General features: G+C 37.9%; 1 protein-coding gene across 3 annotated transcripts in view; it reads right to left on the bottom strand.

The window, feature by feature from the left end:
- The window catches only part of bcl9l (bcl9 like), a 73,187-nt gene extending 53,009 nt beyond the window's left edge, over positions 1-20,178 (bottom strand). For 2 of the 3 annotated variants that reach the window (XM_065282768.2, XM_065282769.2), the window contains exon 1: positions 19,844-20,177. The gene's annotated coding sequence lies outside the window, so the exon portion shown is untranslated. Of the gene's footprint in view, positions 1-19,843 lie in introns of all 3 variants that reach the window. The other variant, XM_065282771.2, reaches the window with a different exon arrangement.
- Between the last annotated feature and the right edge of the window lie 423 nt (positions 20,179-20,601).

Here is a 20,601-nt window from a genome sequence, read left to right as displayed (position 1 = left end):
GATGATGCCCCATTTCGAGATTGTCCTATCATAAGCCCGTTAGATCGCAGATACATGATAGTATCGGGGGCGGGGCAGTAGTTTTCTTATTTTTATAAAACGGCTTGTTCTGGTTCTTCATTCTGATTGGTTGAAACGCGTTCTAAGCCGTGATAAAATACCCCGGTAAACCCACGGTTCAGACCGTATTACATATCACTGCGCCACTGTTGCTGCGTACTGATTTATGAAAATAAACACCAGTGTCTTTAATCATATTTTAATTTTTCTACATTTGCACAATTATGGCGATATCCAGATAAATGTCATAGATAGTGTTGAGTCATTTCGTCAATAAAGAGGAAACGTTCTCTGAGTTGTTTTTGTCTTCAAGTGATATTTCCGCTATTATCCACTAGATGGCAATCTTACCCAACTTGGACACTGATGCATTCACTCGACACAACAGCATTGTGGTGGATTTAGCGTGACGTGTAAGTTTTGATGGCTCTGAAACTGATCTCTTACAAAAGTTCTTCACAAAAATTGAATTATCTCCGCTTTTAGCTGAAAATTTGAGAGGTGATAACTGATAAGAGAACAAATGAAGGTAGGATGAAACGTTTTTTTTTTTTTTTTTTTTGAAAGCGGATGGTCTGTTCTTTCATTTGATATTTTATGTTTATTTAAAGAAGATAATTTTTCTGTAAGGCATTAAACTAAAACTGGGTGTCAACTTGAAAAAAAACGCTGACGGGGAAAGAGTTAAGCATGCTTCCAAGCATATTTGATCATCACTTCAACAGTTGCACGATATAAATGTTAATGTATAAATTAAATTAGATGAATGTTGATTTATAAAATAAACACCACAGTCTTAAATCATATTTTCATTGTGTCTTTGCTGTGTTGGTTGTGAACTGCACTCTGTTGCAGCCACTCTTGATTCTGAGGAACTACTTTGTTTGGTGGAAGACCAATATTTGTACTTGTGTTTTATTTTATGAAATCCTGCTATGTATATGAAGGTACCGTTTTATAAAAGCATTAAGTCCCGCGAAACAGTGGGGTTACAATGGGGTTACTCCGCTTCGCGTCGTGCCTAACAACGCCCATTAACTGTTATAAAATGCACTGGTAACCCACTGTTTCTTGGGGCTTATTGCTTTAATTTATTTGTTGTTTTTTACTCATATATGACAAGTCACTTGATTGGTGGACAAAAAAGAAGCACTGTCATGACCGCAACCTTCTTAAAACTGATGCCATTAATCAAAGCGCAGAAAAGCGCAGGCACTCAAAAATGTCCTGCATGCCAGGGTACGGATACAAAACACTTGCTGATTTTAACCCCCTGCGTCCTAACAATCTCTCTAGTACAAGGAAATGTCAAAGCCATGCGTATTCCAAGCTCATATGCGAGGAAGAGTATGAATCATGCGCATTACTGAAGGAGTCCATGCCGTGCGCATTCAGGTCCAAGTCCAGGTGTGTGCAAAAAGGAATCCAAGCTCTCTCGCACAAAGTGAAACCCACAAAACCTCTCATGTGAGGATAAGGATATGTCTGATGATTGTCGATACACGATACTATCCTCTATCGGCACAACCCTATAGTGTTCAGATCAACAAACTTAGCATAAACAAGCGAGTAGCCTGACAGACGCTACAAACTAATGCATACTTGCGCATTTGTCCACGACACTGTTGTCATACGGTTTCTACATCAGTAAAGGCAGTAAAAAAGGGCACCGTGGATATTAATGTCATTGACAACTTTGCACTGCCCTGTGTCACTGCTTAGAATGGCAATTGTCTCATAATGTACAAATAGTTGAAAACAGAAGAGATGTTATTAGTAATCAGCTGGACAAAATATTTAACACTGGCCTAGTGGTTTTTGAATGTTTTACTGCAAATTTCTTTCCAATTGTACCTTTAAAGTCTAGTGTGGACAAAAATAATTTATATTTACAAGTCACTGGCAATGGAATAAATGGGGGAGATCGCAATGGTCAGTATGGACGGTCTAGTCCCGCCTTCAGTAAAAAAATAGCCAATCGTCAACCGTTATGGGGTAAAAATTATTTTTAAACCTTAAAACTGGTTACTTCTTCCAAATGTCTTGTTTAATTACTTTAAATTGTAATCAATATTACATTTTAATCACAACAGTCAATAAATAGACTTATTTATAACAAATTTTTGACTAACACACAAACTTGTTTCAATCTCTGCTTCTTTCTATGCACTTTCAATATAAAATATTCCTTAAACCTGACACTGCTGGAAGAAGTGCTATTTGCCTTTCTTAAAAGGTTTTGTTGCAGTCAACGGTTGTCATAGCAAAGTAAACAGATAACGTAGTTATTTTTATTACTTAGTTAAGTCGTTAATGTGTGTCACATTGTTTATTGGCACTGAGTGATAAGTACAAAATGTTGACTTGGTATCAATTTTGGACTCGTATATCGTGTAGGTGTATACAATTTATTTATGCAATAAAATACTGTGTGCAATGGGAAAGTCCCACCCCCTTATATCACCTGTCAAAGACGGCCAATAGTAAAGAGCAAAGCATGATTCAACACTGTGATGTAACGTAGAGGCTACTGGCAGGGCACAAGTACTTATGTTGAGTGTTTCTTACCTTAGATAAAGAGATCTGTATTATCACCTAAGTGTGTAGTGAACATTAGAGACACCCTGCTGAAAAAGCTTTGATAAATAAGGTAATCAACAACAACCCACAGCAAATTACAATCACTCTTCAAATCCTTTTTCACCGTCAGGTGATTACTTTTCTCAAAAGCCATTTCTATAATTATCTATAATTACTGAATGAGTCTCTTCCAGTTTCTCAGAATAAGTTGGATACACGCGCCTCATGCCAGGATATTTGCAAATGTGAACTAATCATAATCATGTTGTAATAAACATGATTGGCATTTACAAAACAGAAAAAAACAGGAGTACAGAATACCTTTAGGACAATTTGAAGAGCAATTTGTATATCTGCAAGCAGTTGGAAGCTCTGTGGTGTATATTTTACTGTAAACGGGACTGCTCAGTGTGCATTGCATTGTGGGACAGGTAAAAAGCCAAGAAATCAGGCTGTCGAGGTTTCGCTCAGGTTGCTGTGGCAACAGCACATGTCATGGGTCTCAGCGTATGAAGACAGCGCTAGAGAAGAGCGAAGAACGTGAGGCCTGAAGCGAGCCGGATGACGACAAAAACAAACAAAGCGGGCAAGAGCGGATGCAGTCGGGGGGAGATTATCTCTTAGCCGTTAGTGTTTGGAAATACTATCCGTGCCCTAATGCCGATAACAATGCCACGACTAAGTGAAAGCGTGCTGTTTATTTTAGAGGGAGGAAGGATGGACTGCAGGGGTCTGAAGAAGGGAAAAGGGGAAAGGAGCATTCAAATGAGTCAATATAAACATAATGTCTGCAGCTACACGCTGCGAATCAGTTAACAAAAGTGTTACGTATTGTTGGAAAGTATTTAAACAAGGAAGCCGCGTGTAGTTTGTGTACATCACGTGACAATAATTTTGCAAACAAAATAAAATTATGCATATTTGGATAGGTACTGACCACTGCAGACCGGGAACACCCCACAAGAGCTGCAGTTTTGGAGATGCTCTGACCTAGTCCCCTTGTTAAGGTGGCTCAGATCCTTACACTTGCTTTTAACACATCAACTACACTTGTCCTTAAAGTTAATGTGTTAGCAGGAGAAATGGGCAAGGTTAAAGCAACACCAAATACTTTTTTTACCTTAAAATAACGTTTCCAAAAAAAGTTTCAGTTGTTCATCCACTTGAAACATGGTGAACAGTAGGGCCCTAAAAAGGCCGTTTTATTTTTTCCCAAATTCCGTTTTATTTTTTCTCAAATTCCGTTTTCTCCGTTTTAATTTTTGCAAATTCTGTTTTATCTTTTTTAATTTTTGGCAATATTTTTTTTTAACTTTACTGTTATTTTAGTCATAAAAAGAGTGTGCCTTTAATGTTAATGATTAAAATGTAAATTATTTGGGGGGAAACGGGATAACACGATTACTTAATGACTGTAAAACATGCATTTACACACGCACACACGCGCGCACACACACGCACACAACACAATGCAATGCATTGTTTAGTGTTGTTGCAGAAGGCTACAACAAGGCGTCAAAGCAGTGGTGCCTTCAGAAGTGCCTTAAACACATCAGTCCAGCGGAACGCGATCCATATTTTATACACAATCGCTTAAACTGCATATAACTTTACAAACATACAAAGGTTAGTGATCTGACTTAGGACAGCATGAGCGCGCAACTCTTTGCACGTGCGAGCGAAACAGAGACAGAGAGCGGCGCCATAATGCAGATGATTATATTTTAAACACAAGTGATAGTTTGCCACAGCTCACTTGAAATGCATAAAACTGAACAAATACATGAGGATTTGTGTTCGGACTTCGGACAGATGCGAGAGAGCGTGCACGTAAGAGAGGTGCAGTGAGACAGACGTTGATGAGAGAGTACATGTATCTTTGCGCTCACAGTGAACAGAATGTTGACAAAACGTACAAAATAACAGTTCTCCGGTCACATAAAAGTCATGTGGGAACTGCTCGGAACTAAGTGCTTAGCGTCAAATTTCTTTATTTTTTCGCTGACGAAAGCAGAGTCGTGGAGAGCCGCTTCGCCATGGTTTCAGTGTTTTGGGGGGGTCTGAAACGACGGGAGGGGGTGTGTCGCCAGATTTACTTCCCCCGGTCTGCATTTCCCCCAGACATACGTTCGTATCTCACACAAAAACAGAATTTTATTCAAAATATGTAAAATTCCGCGAAATTCCGCATTAACACTAGATTCCGTATTAATATGCCAATTCCGCGATTCCGTGATCGCGGAGATTATAGGGCCCTAGAACGGCACTTTCACATTCACTTCGCAGCCCTCTATCGGCCAAAACCGCACTAAAGAAATTTCCAAACGTCGGGTCCTGTAGTTCGAGTGAAAACTACAAAAACTTGCTTTACGGCAGACCTACAATCCAATCAGAGCCAGCTATGCTGCAGTATTTACGACAGTGGTAATGGACAATTACGCTTCTAACCTGTAGGGGGAGCAAAGAGCAAAAACTCTTTAGTGTTGCTTTAAGGATCTGAGCTACTTTGACAAGGGCCAAATTGTGATGGCTAGATGACTGGGTCTGCAGTGGTCACAACCTATCAAAAGTGGTCCAATTAAAGAAAAGCAGTGAACCGGCGACAGGGTCATGGGCGGCCAAGGCTCATGTACAAGGGAGCGAAGGCTGGCCCGTGTGGTCTGACCCGACAGACGAGCTACTGCAGCTGAAATTGCTGAAAAAGTGAATGCTGGTTCTGATAGAAAGGTCTAGTGGAGTCCATGCCTCCACGGGTCAGGGCTGGTTTGGTGGCAAAAGGGGACCTACACAATATTAGATAGGTGGTCATAATGTGATCGGTGTATGTGCATCTCGGTCAGATGTTGGAATTGAGTTTGTGGACCATGTACCATGTGACCTCCATGAGAACAGAAAATAAGAGAGAGGAGGTCAGGCAATAGTAAGGCATACAGCATAAACAGATTGTCGTGGCTACAGAACAGCAGTGTACAGCATGTGTAGATGCAGCCACTGCAGCCGCCTCGGTGAGCTCTGACAGCTTTCTCTCTCTCGCTCTCTCTCTCTCTCTAAAGACTGAGAAGAGCCGGGCTCACTTTGCACAGGGGTCAAGGGTTGTTTCTCTAACACACTTTAGGCCGTCAGCCAACTAGAGCAAGGAAAAAGGCGAACTGCAGTTGCAGCACAAACAGGATGGAAATGCAGAGAGAGAGAGAGAGAGAGAGAGAGAGAGAGAGAGAGAGAGAGAGAGAGAGATGCTGGAGTAGGGATGTCAAAAGACTTGTACTTCAGTACTTTTTTACTCTTTCTTCAGTACTGGTAGAAAAGAGTAATGACCCACATCCGTGACCCTGAACTGTCCGAATGACAGACAGCTGCTTGTGAACACTCAAAAGCATGCATATGTGCAGGGCTGCGGCTGCCCAGTCCAATGCAAAAAGAAAACGCTCATTTGTGTCTAAATTTTAAATCCACAAAATATGACTTGCAGTGTAAATGCAGGCTGATGCACCTGTCGTCATCTGTTACGTAACAGAGACGACAGGAAAGTGAGCAAAGGACTCGGCACTCAACATGTTTACACATGTAAAATGTGTATGTGTATACACAAATGACTCTTGTAGAAAGGTTATTAAGATTATAAAGGTAACAACATTGCAGTGTGTGTGGTGGTGGCATTGTCGTCACAACGTTTATTGGTGGTTGTCAGAATGTTGACAAAATGCCAAAGTATTGAGTTTTAGTGAGTTGCTACATTGTAAAAATGTCTTGTTGCACTTAAATGTTTAAGTTTAAACCACTTGAAATAAAAGTCCTTTCAACATTTTGGACTAGTTATGCTGGGTACACACCAAAGATAATCAGGCTGATTTTGGACAGATTTCCCTCTTTCCGACAATCCTAGCTATGTCTGATTATCTTGATGGTTCTACAGATTATTTTATCAGATTTTCTCTTGTTGTGAGGTGTGTTAAGAGTGTCCGAACCTGTTTAGAAGAACTTTGAAGCCGCACCGATCACGGATCGTAAATATTGAACATGTTTAATATTTACGATCAGAAATCCTGATGTGTGGGGGAACCCCGAGGACAAACATGCACACACTCATGAAACGAAACAATATCCAATCAGAAAGCAAGATGATGGTAGACGGAAGCTGTCATGGCACAGCACAAAGTGAAGTTGATGCAAAGTGAACTTGTACAGACCATGTTCTGGTCTACGACTTTCCCAAACCTTTTTCGTTTTTATCCTTGAATTTTCTGTGAAAATCATTCCAAACACTATCATTGAATAGATTTTGCGAGATTTTCTGTGTTCACAGTCGAGACTTTGGTTTTGAATCTGTTCATCTGTGGTGTGCTGTTTTTGACACATCATGGCACACCACACACTATAGGTGCAAAACAGTTAAATCTAGGTTTTTTTGCTCATGTTTATGGTCTATCACATTTTGAAAATCTTATAAGATGTAAAAACTATTTTGGTGTGTACCCAGCATTAGAAGTTGCTATAAATTTAAAAAATAAAGTTAAGTTATAACTTAAGCCTATTCAACTTACCAACTCACTTCACTGTAAAAAGTAAAAGTTGGATCAACCTCAAAAATTACCTCAATTGGCAACTTCAATTTAAATTTACTCATTTAAAAAAATTAAGGTAATTTTTTTTAATTACTTAAATTGGTAACACCTGAAATATTTAAACAATTTCAACTAACATTTTTCCAACCTGATCTCACAAAGTTCCGTGGGATAGACACGGAATTTTTTGCTCATTTTTCCGTGGCATTCTCACGGATCTCCGGATTTTTCCGTAGCCCTGCTACGAACTGTCTTTTTCCGTGGCATTCTCATGGATTGGTTACTCAACTCCTTTTTTCCTATTTTCAAACCATTTTTGCTTTGGTTTAGGGTTAGATTTGGTGTTTGTGTTAGTATGTCACTTTAACTATTGGTTTATACAATTTTTTCTGATTTATTATTTTATATTTTCTAAACTTTAAACAATTGTCACCTGGCGTTGGGGTTAGAATTGGGTTTGGGTAGGGATGTCATTTCATGTAAATCTAACCCTAAACTGAAGCCAAAATGGTAAGAAAATAGGACAAAACATTTGAGTAACCAATCCGTAAGAATGGCACGGAAAAAGAAAGTCCGTAGCAGGGCCACGGAAAAATGCGGAGATGCCACGGAAAAATTAGCAAAAAATTCTGTGACCTTCCCACGGAAATTCCTGAGATCCGGCTTAAAGTGAGAAATGTTAGGTTGAAAAAAACTTACATTTTTAGGTGTTACCAATTAAAGTAATTTTTTAAGTTTATTCAGCTTTTACTTTTTACAGTGTAGTCAAAAAAGTTAAAATGACGTTGTTTCAACTTAAAAAAGTTAAGTGCAATATGGATTTGTTTTACAGTGTGGTTGCTGAGGTCACTTATAATAACACAAGCTAATGGTTTCAGGTATAATTGATGTTTGCAGCAAAACTGCGAGGAATGAGTTATTAACCAACATTATATACAAAAAGAGGTTTATTCAAATCTCTTACTCTAAAAATGAGAAATAGCTGCTTGGCTTAGCAATCAGCCTTAAAATCTTTACCATCTGGCATCATTCTCCATCACAGTCTGTATTTCGCAAGCTATTTTTTTACAAATTATGAAAATAAAATTTAATCTAAGAGGATGCTGATTAAATGCTGATTCATATAAAATTTGTTATAGAAGCCCGGTTTGCATGAACTGTTGCACACATCTGCAGATTTTTGTAAATTCATATATCAACAATCGTCCATAGAGGGGGAAGAAAATGGGAAATAATCTGAGATGATTTACTTTATCACTAATGTGCACAGCTAAATATTTAAGTCTTAAATTAGGCTTGTGTATACACATACTGCACTTCAGCCAATCGCTGCACTTGAAGAATAACCTCCAACATACTTTCCATTCCACCTTAAATGTAGGACAAAGTTCTAGCTTAATTCAGTTGAAGGGTTTGTACTGATGGAAAAAAAGGCTTGTTGTGTTGAGCTTGAAGTGTTTTGGTATCTTTGTTAAGCCTCACAGCTGGGTGCTGTTGTTTTCGTCTCGCTCAAAGCATCTCAATATCACATTATTCTTTCATAGCTCACCTTAGCGCCGTGGCTTGTAACTCATCTGGAAGCTCTCAGATCACCTGACCAGATAAGAAACACTTTGTTCCGACCATTGGATCTTATTGTCCTTCCAACGTACTACAAACGGCCTTTAATAGATCCCAAACTACATTCGATGACACATTTCACCTTCCTCTGCATTGCTCTGTCTTGTTCTGGCCTTTAATAAGCTGGATAAGGGTAATAGCACACAAAATCACCTTCAAATTATCATTGATTTAACAATGTGGCAATGATGCCATGGTTTGAAGATAAACCTACAGTGACCCTCACAATGCTTTAGCACAAAAATCCATGCACCAAAATCCCGATCTTCACAATCTTGTGATGTACGCGTATCACATATCTATCAGCCTAAGAAAGATCTGAAGTATTTTGGGCTGTTGTTTTTTAATATTCCTGAGTCTTTTGTGAATATGCATTCCCCGGACACCTGTATGCCTGAGAGGATGCGCTACTCTTTAAACAACATGAAAGCAGATGGCAGCAGGGAACATTCTCTCTCCCTTAGTAGAGGTGATACAAAATATCTCATGAAAGACACTGTCTCAGGTGAGAGGCCATACGTTAGGGTTTAAAAGGTATCAAGATCGAAAAAAAAAAGATTAAAAAGCTAAACAAATGAACTTGCATTAGAACAAACAGGGCACGGGGCGGCAACCTCACAACATGTCTACACTTGACACATATGGCAGGTTGTGATGCAAAATCAGATAGCTCCCATTATAATCACTATAGGAAATCCTACTCGGCCTTCCTGGATCTAACATTTTTATTTTTCATTTGCTGCACAAATTTCTCTGTGCATCTAAAATTGATTTTTTTGAAAAAGAATTTAATATGAAACTGCTATGAAATGTTTGCTAGTTTGCTTACATCTTGTTGTTTTTTACTTCTGATTATTACTTATAATCCAGCTAGTTATGTTTATGATCTGCAAACTAACAATTATTTTCATAATCGATTAATCAGGCGATAATTTTTTCTTTGATTAATCGACTAAACGAATAAGAACCTGAATATTTACTCAATTAGAATTTTTACTTAAAGGAGCGGTGAATCAAAAACTCAATTTTAACTTGATAATTTGTTATATAAGAGGTCATCATAGTTAAATGAACATCCTGCAAGTTTCAGAACTAAAAACGTCCGTGCTACTAAAATATAACCGTTTTTGGCACCAAGCCAGTATTACAGCCGATTGTGGAATTCGGAGAAATATGACGTCAAAGTAGAATTGAAGCACCTCCCCGAACCCAAATACAACAACCACTTTTGTAGCCCCCGCCCACAGGTTCACGTGACACACGTGTGTCTCAACAATCAGTAAACATGTCTTTTTAAAGATTGCCAAATGTAACCAAAATGACTTTTAAATACATTTTTTCTGAGAGACTTTTATTTTGACGCGGTGATCTGTTATGTCTGGATAAAGTTTGTTTTTAAAGAAATTCTAGCTCGCGTGGGGAGTGTTTGATTACTTTGTGTACTGCGGATTCATTTGTAAAGAAGCGATGTCGATGCTGGATTTGCAGAGAGACTGGGATTAAAAGCACCACTAATGTTGGATCTGACAAAAATGACACAGCAGTAACGTTTACACAGTAAGTAAAACATTTAACTTTATTTAAGTTACTGCATTTCACTATTGCTTTGTTAGAAGAGATCGCTTGTTATGTCTGTTGTAACATCCGTGTCTCAACACGTATGTTTGACTGTTTTAATTTACTAAAAATATTAAATGATTAATAAAGGTACAACACTTAAGAATACGACTGTAATTTAATGATAGAAATATACAGTACAAAGTTAGTGATAAGAAAGGCCTTACCAGCCACAATTTAGATTCTGATGCGCGCTTACTGTGTTGTATACGGTAATTTTAGGCAAGTTGCGTTTGAACAGTCCAACACTCAACAAAGCTTTTTTATCATATAACTGTGGTTTGTAACGTTACGTGTATGTAAGAGCAACCTCACAAGCACAATAAAAATATACAAAGTTATTGATAAGGATTTATCAGCGCAGTTTAGATTCTGATGCGCGGTTACTGTGTTGTTTACGGTAATTTAGTCAGATCGAGTTTAAAGTTTTGTTTCTACTTTACTGTACGTATTGTCATTTATGTGTATCATCTTTAGCACCCAGAATCTTTTGTGGGTCAAACATATATGTGTTCGGCTGCTATTTTTACACATTAATGTTTTTATAACATTTCCCCACATGTAATGACGAGGAATGAAGCTGTCCAATCATAGCAGTGGGCGTTTACCTCCAGGTCTTCAATGCGGCCCACCCCTTCAAACGAACCATTTCTCCAGAGAGCCACTAATCCATGTTACAAAATAGCCTATTACTTATTGCTTTTGATGTTTTTGAATGTAAAAACCACGCGAACATCATAAGTAGACATCAGATAACAGTATAAAACAATAAAATCGACAAATTCACCGCCCCTTTAATTTAGGCTAAATAAAGCACTAAATTAGGGTATTTACATGTAATGTACTTTTAAAAGTGCAAAAGCCACTCTACTAGAGTTTCACTAATATAATCTTTTGATTTTGATATTTTAAGCCTATTTTAAAATGTCAAAATAATAATAAACAAAACATATTCAGTCTACAGGTGAATTCAGTGCTGGTGAATAAATTTAGCCACATCTTCAACTTTAGACCTTGATGAGTATTAAAGAGAGAGTTCACCCCAAAATGAAAATTTTGTCATCATTTACTCGCTCTCATGTTGTTGCAAACCTGTATAAATTGTATTTATTGCACAAAAAAAAAAGATATTTTGAGGAATGTTTGTAACCAAACTGTTTGTGAGCCCCATTGACTTCCATAGTAGGAAAAATAATACTATGAAAGTGAATGAGGCTTACAAACTGTTTGATTACAAACATTCCTCAAAATATTTTCCTTCATGTTCATTAGAACACAGAAATTTATATACACTCTAAACAATATTGGGTTGTTTTTAACCCAGGGCTGGGTAACTATTGGACAGAACACATTTCTGGGTTAAAATGACCAAATAATGGGTTGTTTTTACACAACTGCTGGTTAAACAACCCATCAGTTGGGTTCAAACAACCCATTATTTCGGTCAATTAACCCAGAAATGTGTTCTGTCCAATAGTTACCCAGTCCAAAAGTTTTTTAGAGTGACTTGAAAATTTAATACAAATGAACATCTATTAATGAAAAGAAAAAAAAGTGTTTTTACTATTGCTAAAGTGCAATATCCTGTAATGAACATACTTTTTTTTCATTCATAAGTAACAGCATTATCTCCTGTGGTACTCTGTGGTCTGACTTGTCAGACAGTCAACACTTCAAATTGTGATTTTAGTCTAGGGCAGCAATATCATTCAATACCATTTTTAAGGGCACGTACATACAAGACGGGCAAGGCCTCGATACAGCCCTTTCTAATGATCACATTGTAAGACTTATGTCTAGACCAGTGATAAAAAAAATACTATTTGCAGAAGTCTGTTTTACATAAAACAAGAAATTTAAGCAGAAGCCTTTGCAAACTGTTGCTTTGGGTGGGGATTGAAGAAATGCATGAGCATGGAAAATAATTTGGTGCTAATGCAACTTAGCCTAATTAATATTCATGTGTCAAGAAATGTTAAACTTACATGACAAAAAAACTTTAGCTGCTTACATTGACTGCAAAGTTTTAAAGCTTGTCAATGGTATGGCATACAAGTGTATCTGTGGCAACAATGCTTTTATAGTCACATCATACTGCGAGGCTGATAAGATTTATCATGTGTCCCCTTCCCACATTTAAGATCCGTTCTGCATCCCTGTCTAGCGGTTACATCTTACACAAGGGCCATGACGTTTCTTTCGAATGTTCCCTTGTTTTCTCACTACAAATTCCTTTCCTATCTTTGACTCTACAAAAGTGGCAAAAGAATCTCAAGTATTCAAGTGCATTTATCAAACAAATGTTCTCTGTGACTGAGATATGATGTGACAATCTGGTCTGGTTTAGTTTTTTTAAAGCAGGCGTATCCAAAGATTCCACTAAAGAAGAAGTGGATCATAGATTTGAACTTTTGGTCAAGTCAGGCCATCCTAACCACACGCTGAGTTCCTCAGTTAGCGTACAAGTGGAAAGATTCTTCTGTTAAAGCATTTACATTTGTAGGTGGATGCTCATTGTTTTCAGACATGGTTTAGTTGGAAAGGTGTAAATATGGTGTCAAGAGGTTTTAATAGTTAATATCATGACTAAATGTCTACATGAATTTGGGAAACACCTACTAAGGTGTTAATAATGTGGTTGTATGATACTGATCATCCAGTCTGACTTTGGAAAATTCCCTTGCTCATGTCTGACCCTTTACCCTGTAGCCTTTTCAGAGAAAAACTGTGACATTCAGACGATTGTCTGTTGTATTTGATACAAAATATCAAACTATGTACTAGCTGTAAATAAATGTTGCTAGACCTTTTCTTAGACCTAATTTCACTTTTTGGGCCATTTTTGCCCAAAGGTTCAAACAGTTGTATGTATACGTGAAGTTCACTTTGCATGATTTTTATTCAAATTTACTACCAGTAGGTAATGTGACTAATTAAATCTATTTAAACCTTGTGTTTCTCCATATGTTAATTTTTAAATCACATTTCATTTATGCATTATTATTTTATGTCATGCAAGTTTAATTTAATATCTGCTTAACTTCTAGTTGGGCCAGTGATTTCAATGTTTAATTTTAACAGTGCTTTGTACGTTTCTGTGAAATTTTAGCGGTATGATATCCTTAAGCAAAAAGTTTCAGTGTGTTGCGGTATTGCCATCGCAACACTAAAATGTGCTCTTTTCAAATTTTCTACGTATACAAACAACAACTTTTCAACTGGACACAACACATTTTCTCTTTAAGCAACATAAAACATGCATGCCAGGTAAAAATAAAGCCTTTAAATTATAATATTCTTTCAAAAATGTATTTTTGAAAATATATATTAATGTAAACTAAAATCAAATCATTTACATGGCTTAACTATTTCCCTGCCAGCGTTTAAAAAAAAAAGTTGCCGGCAAATGGCAAACATTTTTTATGAGTTTTACAAAAGTTTAATGCCTTCCAGAAAATGTTCTTCTTTAAATATATAAACATACAATATATCAAATGAAAGAACAGACCCTCTGCTTTAATTTGTTCTCTTTTTATCACCTCTCAAATATGGGTAGGTTTCTTCAAAAATAAAAATATTTTGAGCAAAAATCTGAAAATAATAAAATTTTTGTGAAGGACATTTGATGAAGATCAGATTCAGCGCGATCATCAAAGCATACACAGAGTTTGAACTGTTTGCCCTAAGGGAATACTTCCGGGTTTAATTAGTTGGATAAGAGCGCCACCTGGTGGATAATAGCGGGAATACAGATTGCCGGAAAAACTCGTCATTGGCAGGGAAGAGTTTTCTCTTGAACGGGGAAGAGTTAATGACTTACAGGTGCCAAAAATGCATCGAAATAATATGTTAAAGCAACACCAAAGAGTTTTTTTTACCTTAAAATAACGTTTCCAAAAAAGTTTCAGTGGTTCATCCACTCAAAACAGGGTGAATGGCACTTTCACATTCGCTTTGCAGCCCTCTATCGGCCAAAACCGCACTAAAGAAGTTTCCAACCGTCGTGTAGTGGTCCTGTAGTTCGAGTGAAAACTACAAAAACTTGCTTTACGGCAGACCTACAATCCAATCAGATCCAGCTATGCTGCAGTATTTACGACAGTGCTAATGAACAATTACACTTCTAACCTGTAGGGGGAGCAAAGAGCAATAAGTCTTTAGTGTTGCTTTAAAGGAACAGTATGTAGGATTGTGGCTAAAACTGGTATTGCAATCACAAAACTTGTGGCTAAAACTGGTACTGCAATCACACAACTGGTGGCCAATACACAAAATGTCAACATAAACATCAGTTGAGGGCTGCAACTCCACTTTTGAATTGACAATATCCTGGCCAGACCACTGTTGTCAGTAATATAAGTATTTGAAATGAAAATGATTTCTTAATGTCTAGTGACATATCAGGGCCATTTTATGATTAATTGATATAAATTTCTTACATACTGTTCCTTTAAATTGTTATCTGATATCTACATAGACAGTATTTGGCTTTATTAGTTCAGAAACTATCCAGAGACTGTTTTCCGTTTCCATTTACAACCCTAGGATTTACGTTTAGAATGAAATGGTCTATTATTACCTTATTTGAAAGGGTCATGAATAATAATGTTGAGCTCTACTCTGATTGGCTGTTTCACAGAGCAGCTCCTTTCAGTAGCTCTGTGTGTGTGTGTGTAAAAAGACCTTATATGTTTGAGCCTGTATCAGATGAAAATACAGAATTTAAAGAATAGTCAATTGTTTGTAGATTGTTAATGAACGTTTCTGAATGGTATGTTTTTTTTTCAGTATGGACCTGCAAAACGTAACTGTAACGTCAACAGTAGAACTTCAGCCTAAACGCATTCTATGGCACCTTTAATTAATTTTGTGTAAACTCATATCGGTATCAAAGGGAAAATGTTACTCTTTAAAGCCTCGGTATACCTTGAAACTGGTAACCGGCCCATGCCTACTGTACAGTAAACTATTTAATGTTGCGTTTGGTAACCGCCTAATGTGGTTTATTGAAAAATCTAGTCAAAATCAGTTGGGAAGCCCTGCTCTAAAACACTCGCCGATGTCTACGAGGTGTCGAGTCAATGTGGGACAGAGCACACAGTACGCCTTGGGCCTCAAAGACAATTCAGATCAAGTTGCAAACTCTGTGAGCTTCTATAAATAGCAGGATATCACGCTCACGCCACTAGCTAATGGGGAGGCACAGACGTTATGGCCAGTGGGCTAAAGAGCAGCCAAACACTGCCAGAATACACTTCACACATTCTCTATCTGTCCATTCCTCTCTCTCTCTCTCTCACACACTCTCTCTCTCTCTACTAGTCACACTCTTACTACGGCTGACGGTCTGTCGGGTTCTTACGATGGAGGAAAAGATCCGTCTAATTTATAAGGACCGCTCTGCCCAAACTCTCAAGATGAAATGCAACCTTATCGGCTGTGTCTGATCTGTGGTCAGCTATTGGCATCGCTATCTCTCTCCATATCACACGTACTGTAGCACTAACATAATCAGCTTGCGTCACTGAGACCCTGGAGATCAGACAGGAAAAAGAAAATTAGTGGAGCATGGGCAGCACTCCTGTGACAGAGGTTTGGTGAATGGGATGAAATAAAGGATGACCAAGAAAAAGAACATTCAACAAGAAATCAAAATTGTAGCTGTGCATGTGCAAAAAATAACACATGAAAAATTATTAGCTTACACCAAGTTCTGAAACTTTGGGCCCCCCCCAAAAAAATCATGACATAAAACAATCTTAATTAAACATTCAAATTAAATATTAGACAATTTAGTGCTGTTGGTTAGTAGCCTTATTTCTCTGATGTTTGACTGCAAAGAATTTATGATAAATTAAAATGTAATAAAACTGGGGAACATTTGGCACCATCTCACACCCCCTAGTTTGATAACCACCGGCTTACACTGTCAATTCAAAGCTTTGCAGTGATGTCACCCTTCTCTTCAACCACTAGGATTCAATTAGATAAGAAATGGCCACTTTCACAATCACATCAATTCCTGATCAATAAAATAAAGTCCCATCCCACAACAAATCAAGCCCACATTTTAATGTGGCCATACATCACATTCAGAAGAACTTCATTCAGATCTCACTGAAATAAAAACAGACAAAAGTTGTTGTTTTTTGCATATAGGGGTGAGAAGGGGCAGGGCACTAACTAACGCAGGGGTTAATTGTAACACGGCTACTTTACATATTTATACAGGGCCGGGCAAACCTGCGCTTTTGGTCTTTTTTCTTACTGTCAGAAGATTATCTCCTGTGAATTAGTGAAAAGTTTTGATGTGTTTTGTTTGAGATATAAAAGAGTGTTTTGGAGGCATGAAAGTAATTTCTTTATCTTATGTTTTAGTTTATTACCGAGTTGGGTGTGTAAGTCACCAAATCCAACTTTTTATGATTTTAATCACTGTCTTGTTACCTAAAACATAACCGCATTTCGAAACATGTCAGCAATTCCTAGTAACTGATAGCTGGGATTGAAAACATTTTTACACAGCGGGGTTAGTTGTCACACAGTGTTACAATTAAGCCTCAGGTATACATGTTGTCTTAATTGTGCAGCCCTTTAAAAAATCTATTTATATGCATTGATTCATAATACATGGATGGTTGGATGAAGGATCATGTGTGGATATCTATATATTATAGGCAGATATGTAAACAATATCCACCTGTAGTATATACAGGCAGAATTTTATTGAATTATTTGTGTTTAAACTAAATTTTCTAGAAGGTGTTAAAAAACCCTCTGTTTGTTACAATGAACCCCACCTATGGGGTAAGATGTAACATTTGCACTCCTGTCACTTTAAGTGTAATTGTACAATAACGGCACATCCCACAAACATACTTTAAGTGTTCATTTGTAACGGAGATATGCGTGTTGATTGTGTAAAAAACATTTATTAATGTAACTATGAAACGTTTTGAATGAGTGAGTCAAAGTCAAAAAGCGTTCGTTTGTGCCCCGCTCTTCCATGTAATTGCTTACATGGTTTGGCAGTAGGGCTGGGACAACGCGTCGACGTAATCGACGACGTCGACGCAAAAAATACGTCGACACAAAATATGCGCGTCGATTCGTCAGACCCATAAAGACGGCGCCGTTGAGTAGAAGCAACGCGAGTGGCTCCAGTCCACGCCGGCTTCACAGCAAGTGTGAGCAGTGCGTAAGCGGCGCATGTTTTTTCAGCGCCCATGTTAACAAGCATGCACCCCGCCGCATGAGCAACAGTGCTGCGATCGTTTCTGCGTGGTTCTGCTGCGCTGCTCAAGCTCAATTAAAGTGAAAGTGCTTTGTTTATGGTTTAAATGCTCGTGGATTGACGCGAAAGAGTGTCATTTTACCATAAAATCATGAATGTGATGCCAAGTGTGTTTTAAACACTCATGACTGAGCAATTTAACAAAAAGCAATGATATATGTAAAAACACACTGTTGCCAGAAGACTGCGCTTTTATTCACTCTCTGTACAGCAGTAAATGAGTCCTCATCTATCTAAATAAACTTAAGAGAAAGAGATTTAATAATGTATGTGTAAAATGTTTGTGTAATAAAGTCTAATTGTGTTTATATCTGTCATTACATGGACTAAAACAGCACGGAAACAATGTGGATTAAACAAATCAAGTTATAAAAATTACACTGTGACCATCAAAAGGCACATTGAAGAGGTTTTGCTCATAAATGCATGCAAAATAAAGTAATTTGAACTTGAGATGTTTATACTGTTACTAAACTGCACAGTATACACTGCAAACGCTTTATTAAATGCTACCTCTGACTAAGAATGCATTATTTTGCACTTGTATAGTCTTTTTTTATTTTGAAATTTCAAGAGCAATCAACATATATTGAAATTTTTACATTCAGATATGTAAATCAACATGTATAAATTGCTATTAGTTAATTAATGGGGAGATAATCGAGAATCGAATCGAATCGAAGTCGAACCGGACTGATAAAATGAATCGTTAGATTAATCGATGCATCGAAAAAAGAATCGCTAGATTAATCGTTTAAAAAATAATCGTTTATCCCAGCCCTATTTGGCAGCTTTCAGGTCAACATCAAATAAGCTTTTGGACTGAATGACACAGCCTCTTTAATTACTTTAATAATATATGTGTGCACATCTTTAAAGCAGTTCATCAGGTTGCTGTAGGTTGACCAACAGGTTTACTGATGAGATGTCTGGTGAGAACCTAAGAGTGGCCTCCAACATATTTCAACACTTTAGTCACACTGAAAAATGCATGAATGTCACTGTAATAGATACAAAATATCACAGTACGTGGCATTTTCAAATAAATAATCCTAGACCTTTTCTCTGAGCTACCTTTATAGTTATGGGACATTGTAATGTAATGACTTTTTCAAATGAACCCAAGACCATTTTTAGCGAATATAAGTCAGCTGCCAAGTCAAGTTCACACAGGTGCCACAGGTGTAGTCATCAGTTTACATAAAACATATCCATACAGCATAACAGGTAGTTTACAAATACGATGTGTTTTTTTTTTTTTTTTTTGCAGTATGCCTATTGTTTTTTTTGTATAATGTTATAAAGTGCTGTCTGTCCACAAATGCTTTTTTCTTAAAACCTTTGTACCTAAAGGTGCATATTGATACCTCACAGATATATTGCTGTCCCTAAATGCTACATATAAGGACCTTTTAAAGGAGTACTGCTCTAGTGACAGCATTTGTACCTTTATTTGACCGTGTGCATACTTTTAATGCCACTGTATTTGTACCAAACACTCGTATGCACAATATGCATGTATATCCTTAGTTAAAATGCTTTAGAAAATGCTTTTGAACTGAAGTGATAGCCTACTAATAACTACATGTGCATAGACTGAATGAAGGTGATGGTGGTGAGTGCTCAGATCAACAGCAGCAATGCTCACCATCACATTCTTCAAGTGTCTGCCTCTCTCTGGCAATCATTCAAAGCTCCTCGCTCATTTCTCAACACAAACCCTTCAAACGACAGCCCAAACTCGCGCTATAACAACATCCGCAAGTGCTACAAAGTCTTCCGCGGTGTTTCGTGTCGTTTGGCGGTCACATGGAGACGGGCCCGACGTTACAGTAAGCTCATTAGCATCCATTGCATTGAAGTGAGCCAGTTAGCTAGCCAGTTAGCATCCGAGGCTAACTCCATGATTCCTCATAGCTGCTGCTGCCGCGACTCTCACAGCGCTGCAACTCATCGCTTCAAACGCGCCACAGACCGCTCACAGTTTAATTGCTTTCGCGCCTTTTCGCTATTGAAACATCATAATAACCGTTACGCCGCGTAAAACATTTGAAGCGCGCGCGCTGACAAATACGCTGAGCGCGTGTGCGTGTAGGTTTCTGTTTCTTACCCCATTCCGTCGCGCGTCTGAGAGGGGAGGCCGATGTCAAGAGTGACGGCCAGCCGACATCACTCGAAGTGTCCGCCGCCACTGCGCAAGATCCTCGCCGGCTGCGTTAACCGTCCGCTGCGGTTCCCCGAAGTCAGTCCGCTGGTTAAATACGAGACGTTTGAAAGTGTTGTTGTTGTTGCTGCGCTGCAAGCGGAAGACAGCAGATCATGACGCCGCTGTCGGCTTATCCCAGCCCAGTGTGTAGAGGCAGCAGAAGACGCGCTGAACGCGCACTGATGAGACGCGTAGACAGTCAGACAGCCGCTTGTGCGTTCATTACTCAACTCACTGTACACACACATATGAGTGACACTCACACTGAGCACGACTGTTTCCTGTATTATCTCAATGAGATCCTATATCCACTCACGTTACGTTATTAATATAAATGACTAATATTTGTATATAAATATTTACAGAGGACTTTAAAGAAAGATTATGCATGCACATGCTGTAAAAACTATTAAGATAAAATCGTAACAATGAGCAACTGGATTTAACCACGTTAAAGGGATAGTTCACCCAAAAATAATTTTTTTGTCATCCTTTTATGTTGTTACAAACCTGTATAAATTATTTTTTTCTGATGAACACAAATGAATATATTTTGAGGAATGTTTGTAACCAAATCTATCATGAGCCTCATTTATTTACATAGTAGGATAAAAGAATACAATGGAAGCGAATGGGGCTCATGAATGGTTTGGTTACAAACA

The sequence above is a fragment of the Paramisgurnus dabryanus genome, chromosome 9 (genome assembly GCF_030506205.2).
Source record: "Paramisgurnus dabryanus chromosome 9, PD_genome_1.1, whole genome shotgun sequence".
Taxonomy (NCBI): Eukaryota; Metazoa; Chordata; class Actinopteri; order Cypriniformes; family Cobitidae; genus Paramisgurnus; species Paramisgurnus dabryanus.
Note: the sequence above shows the minus strand (reverse complement) of the source record. Positions and strands in the feature narration are given on the sequence as shown.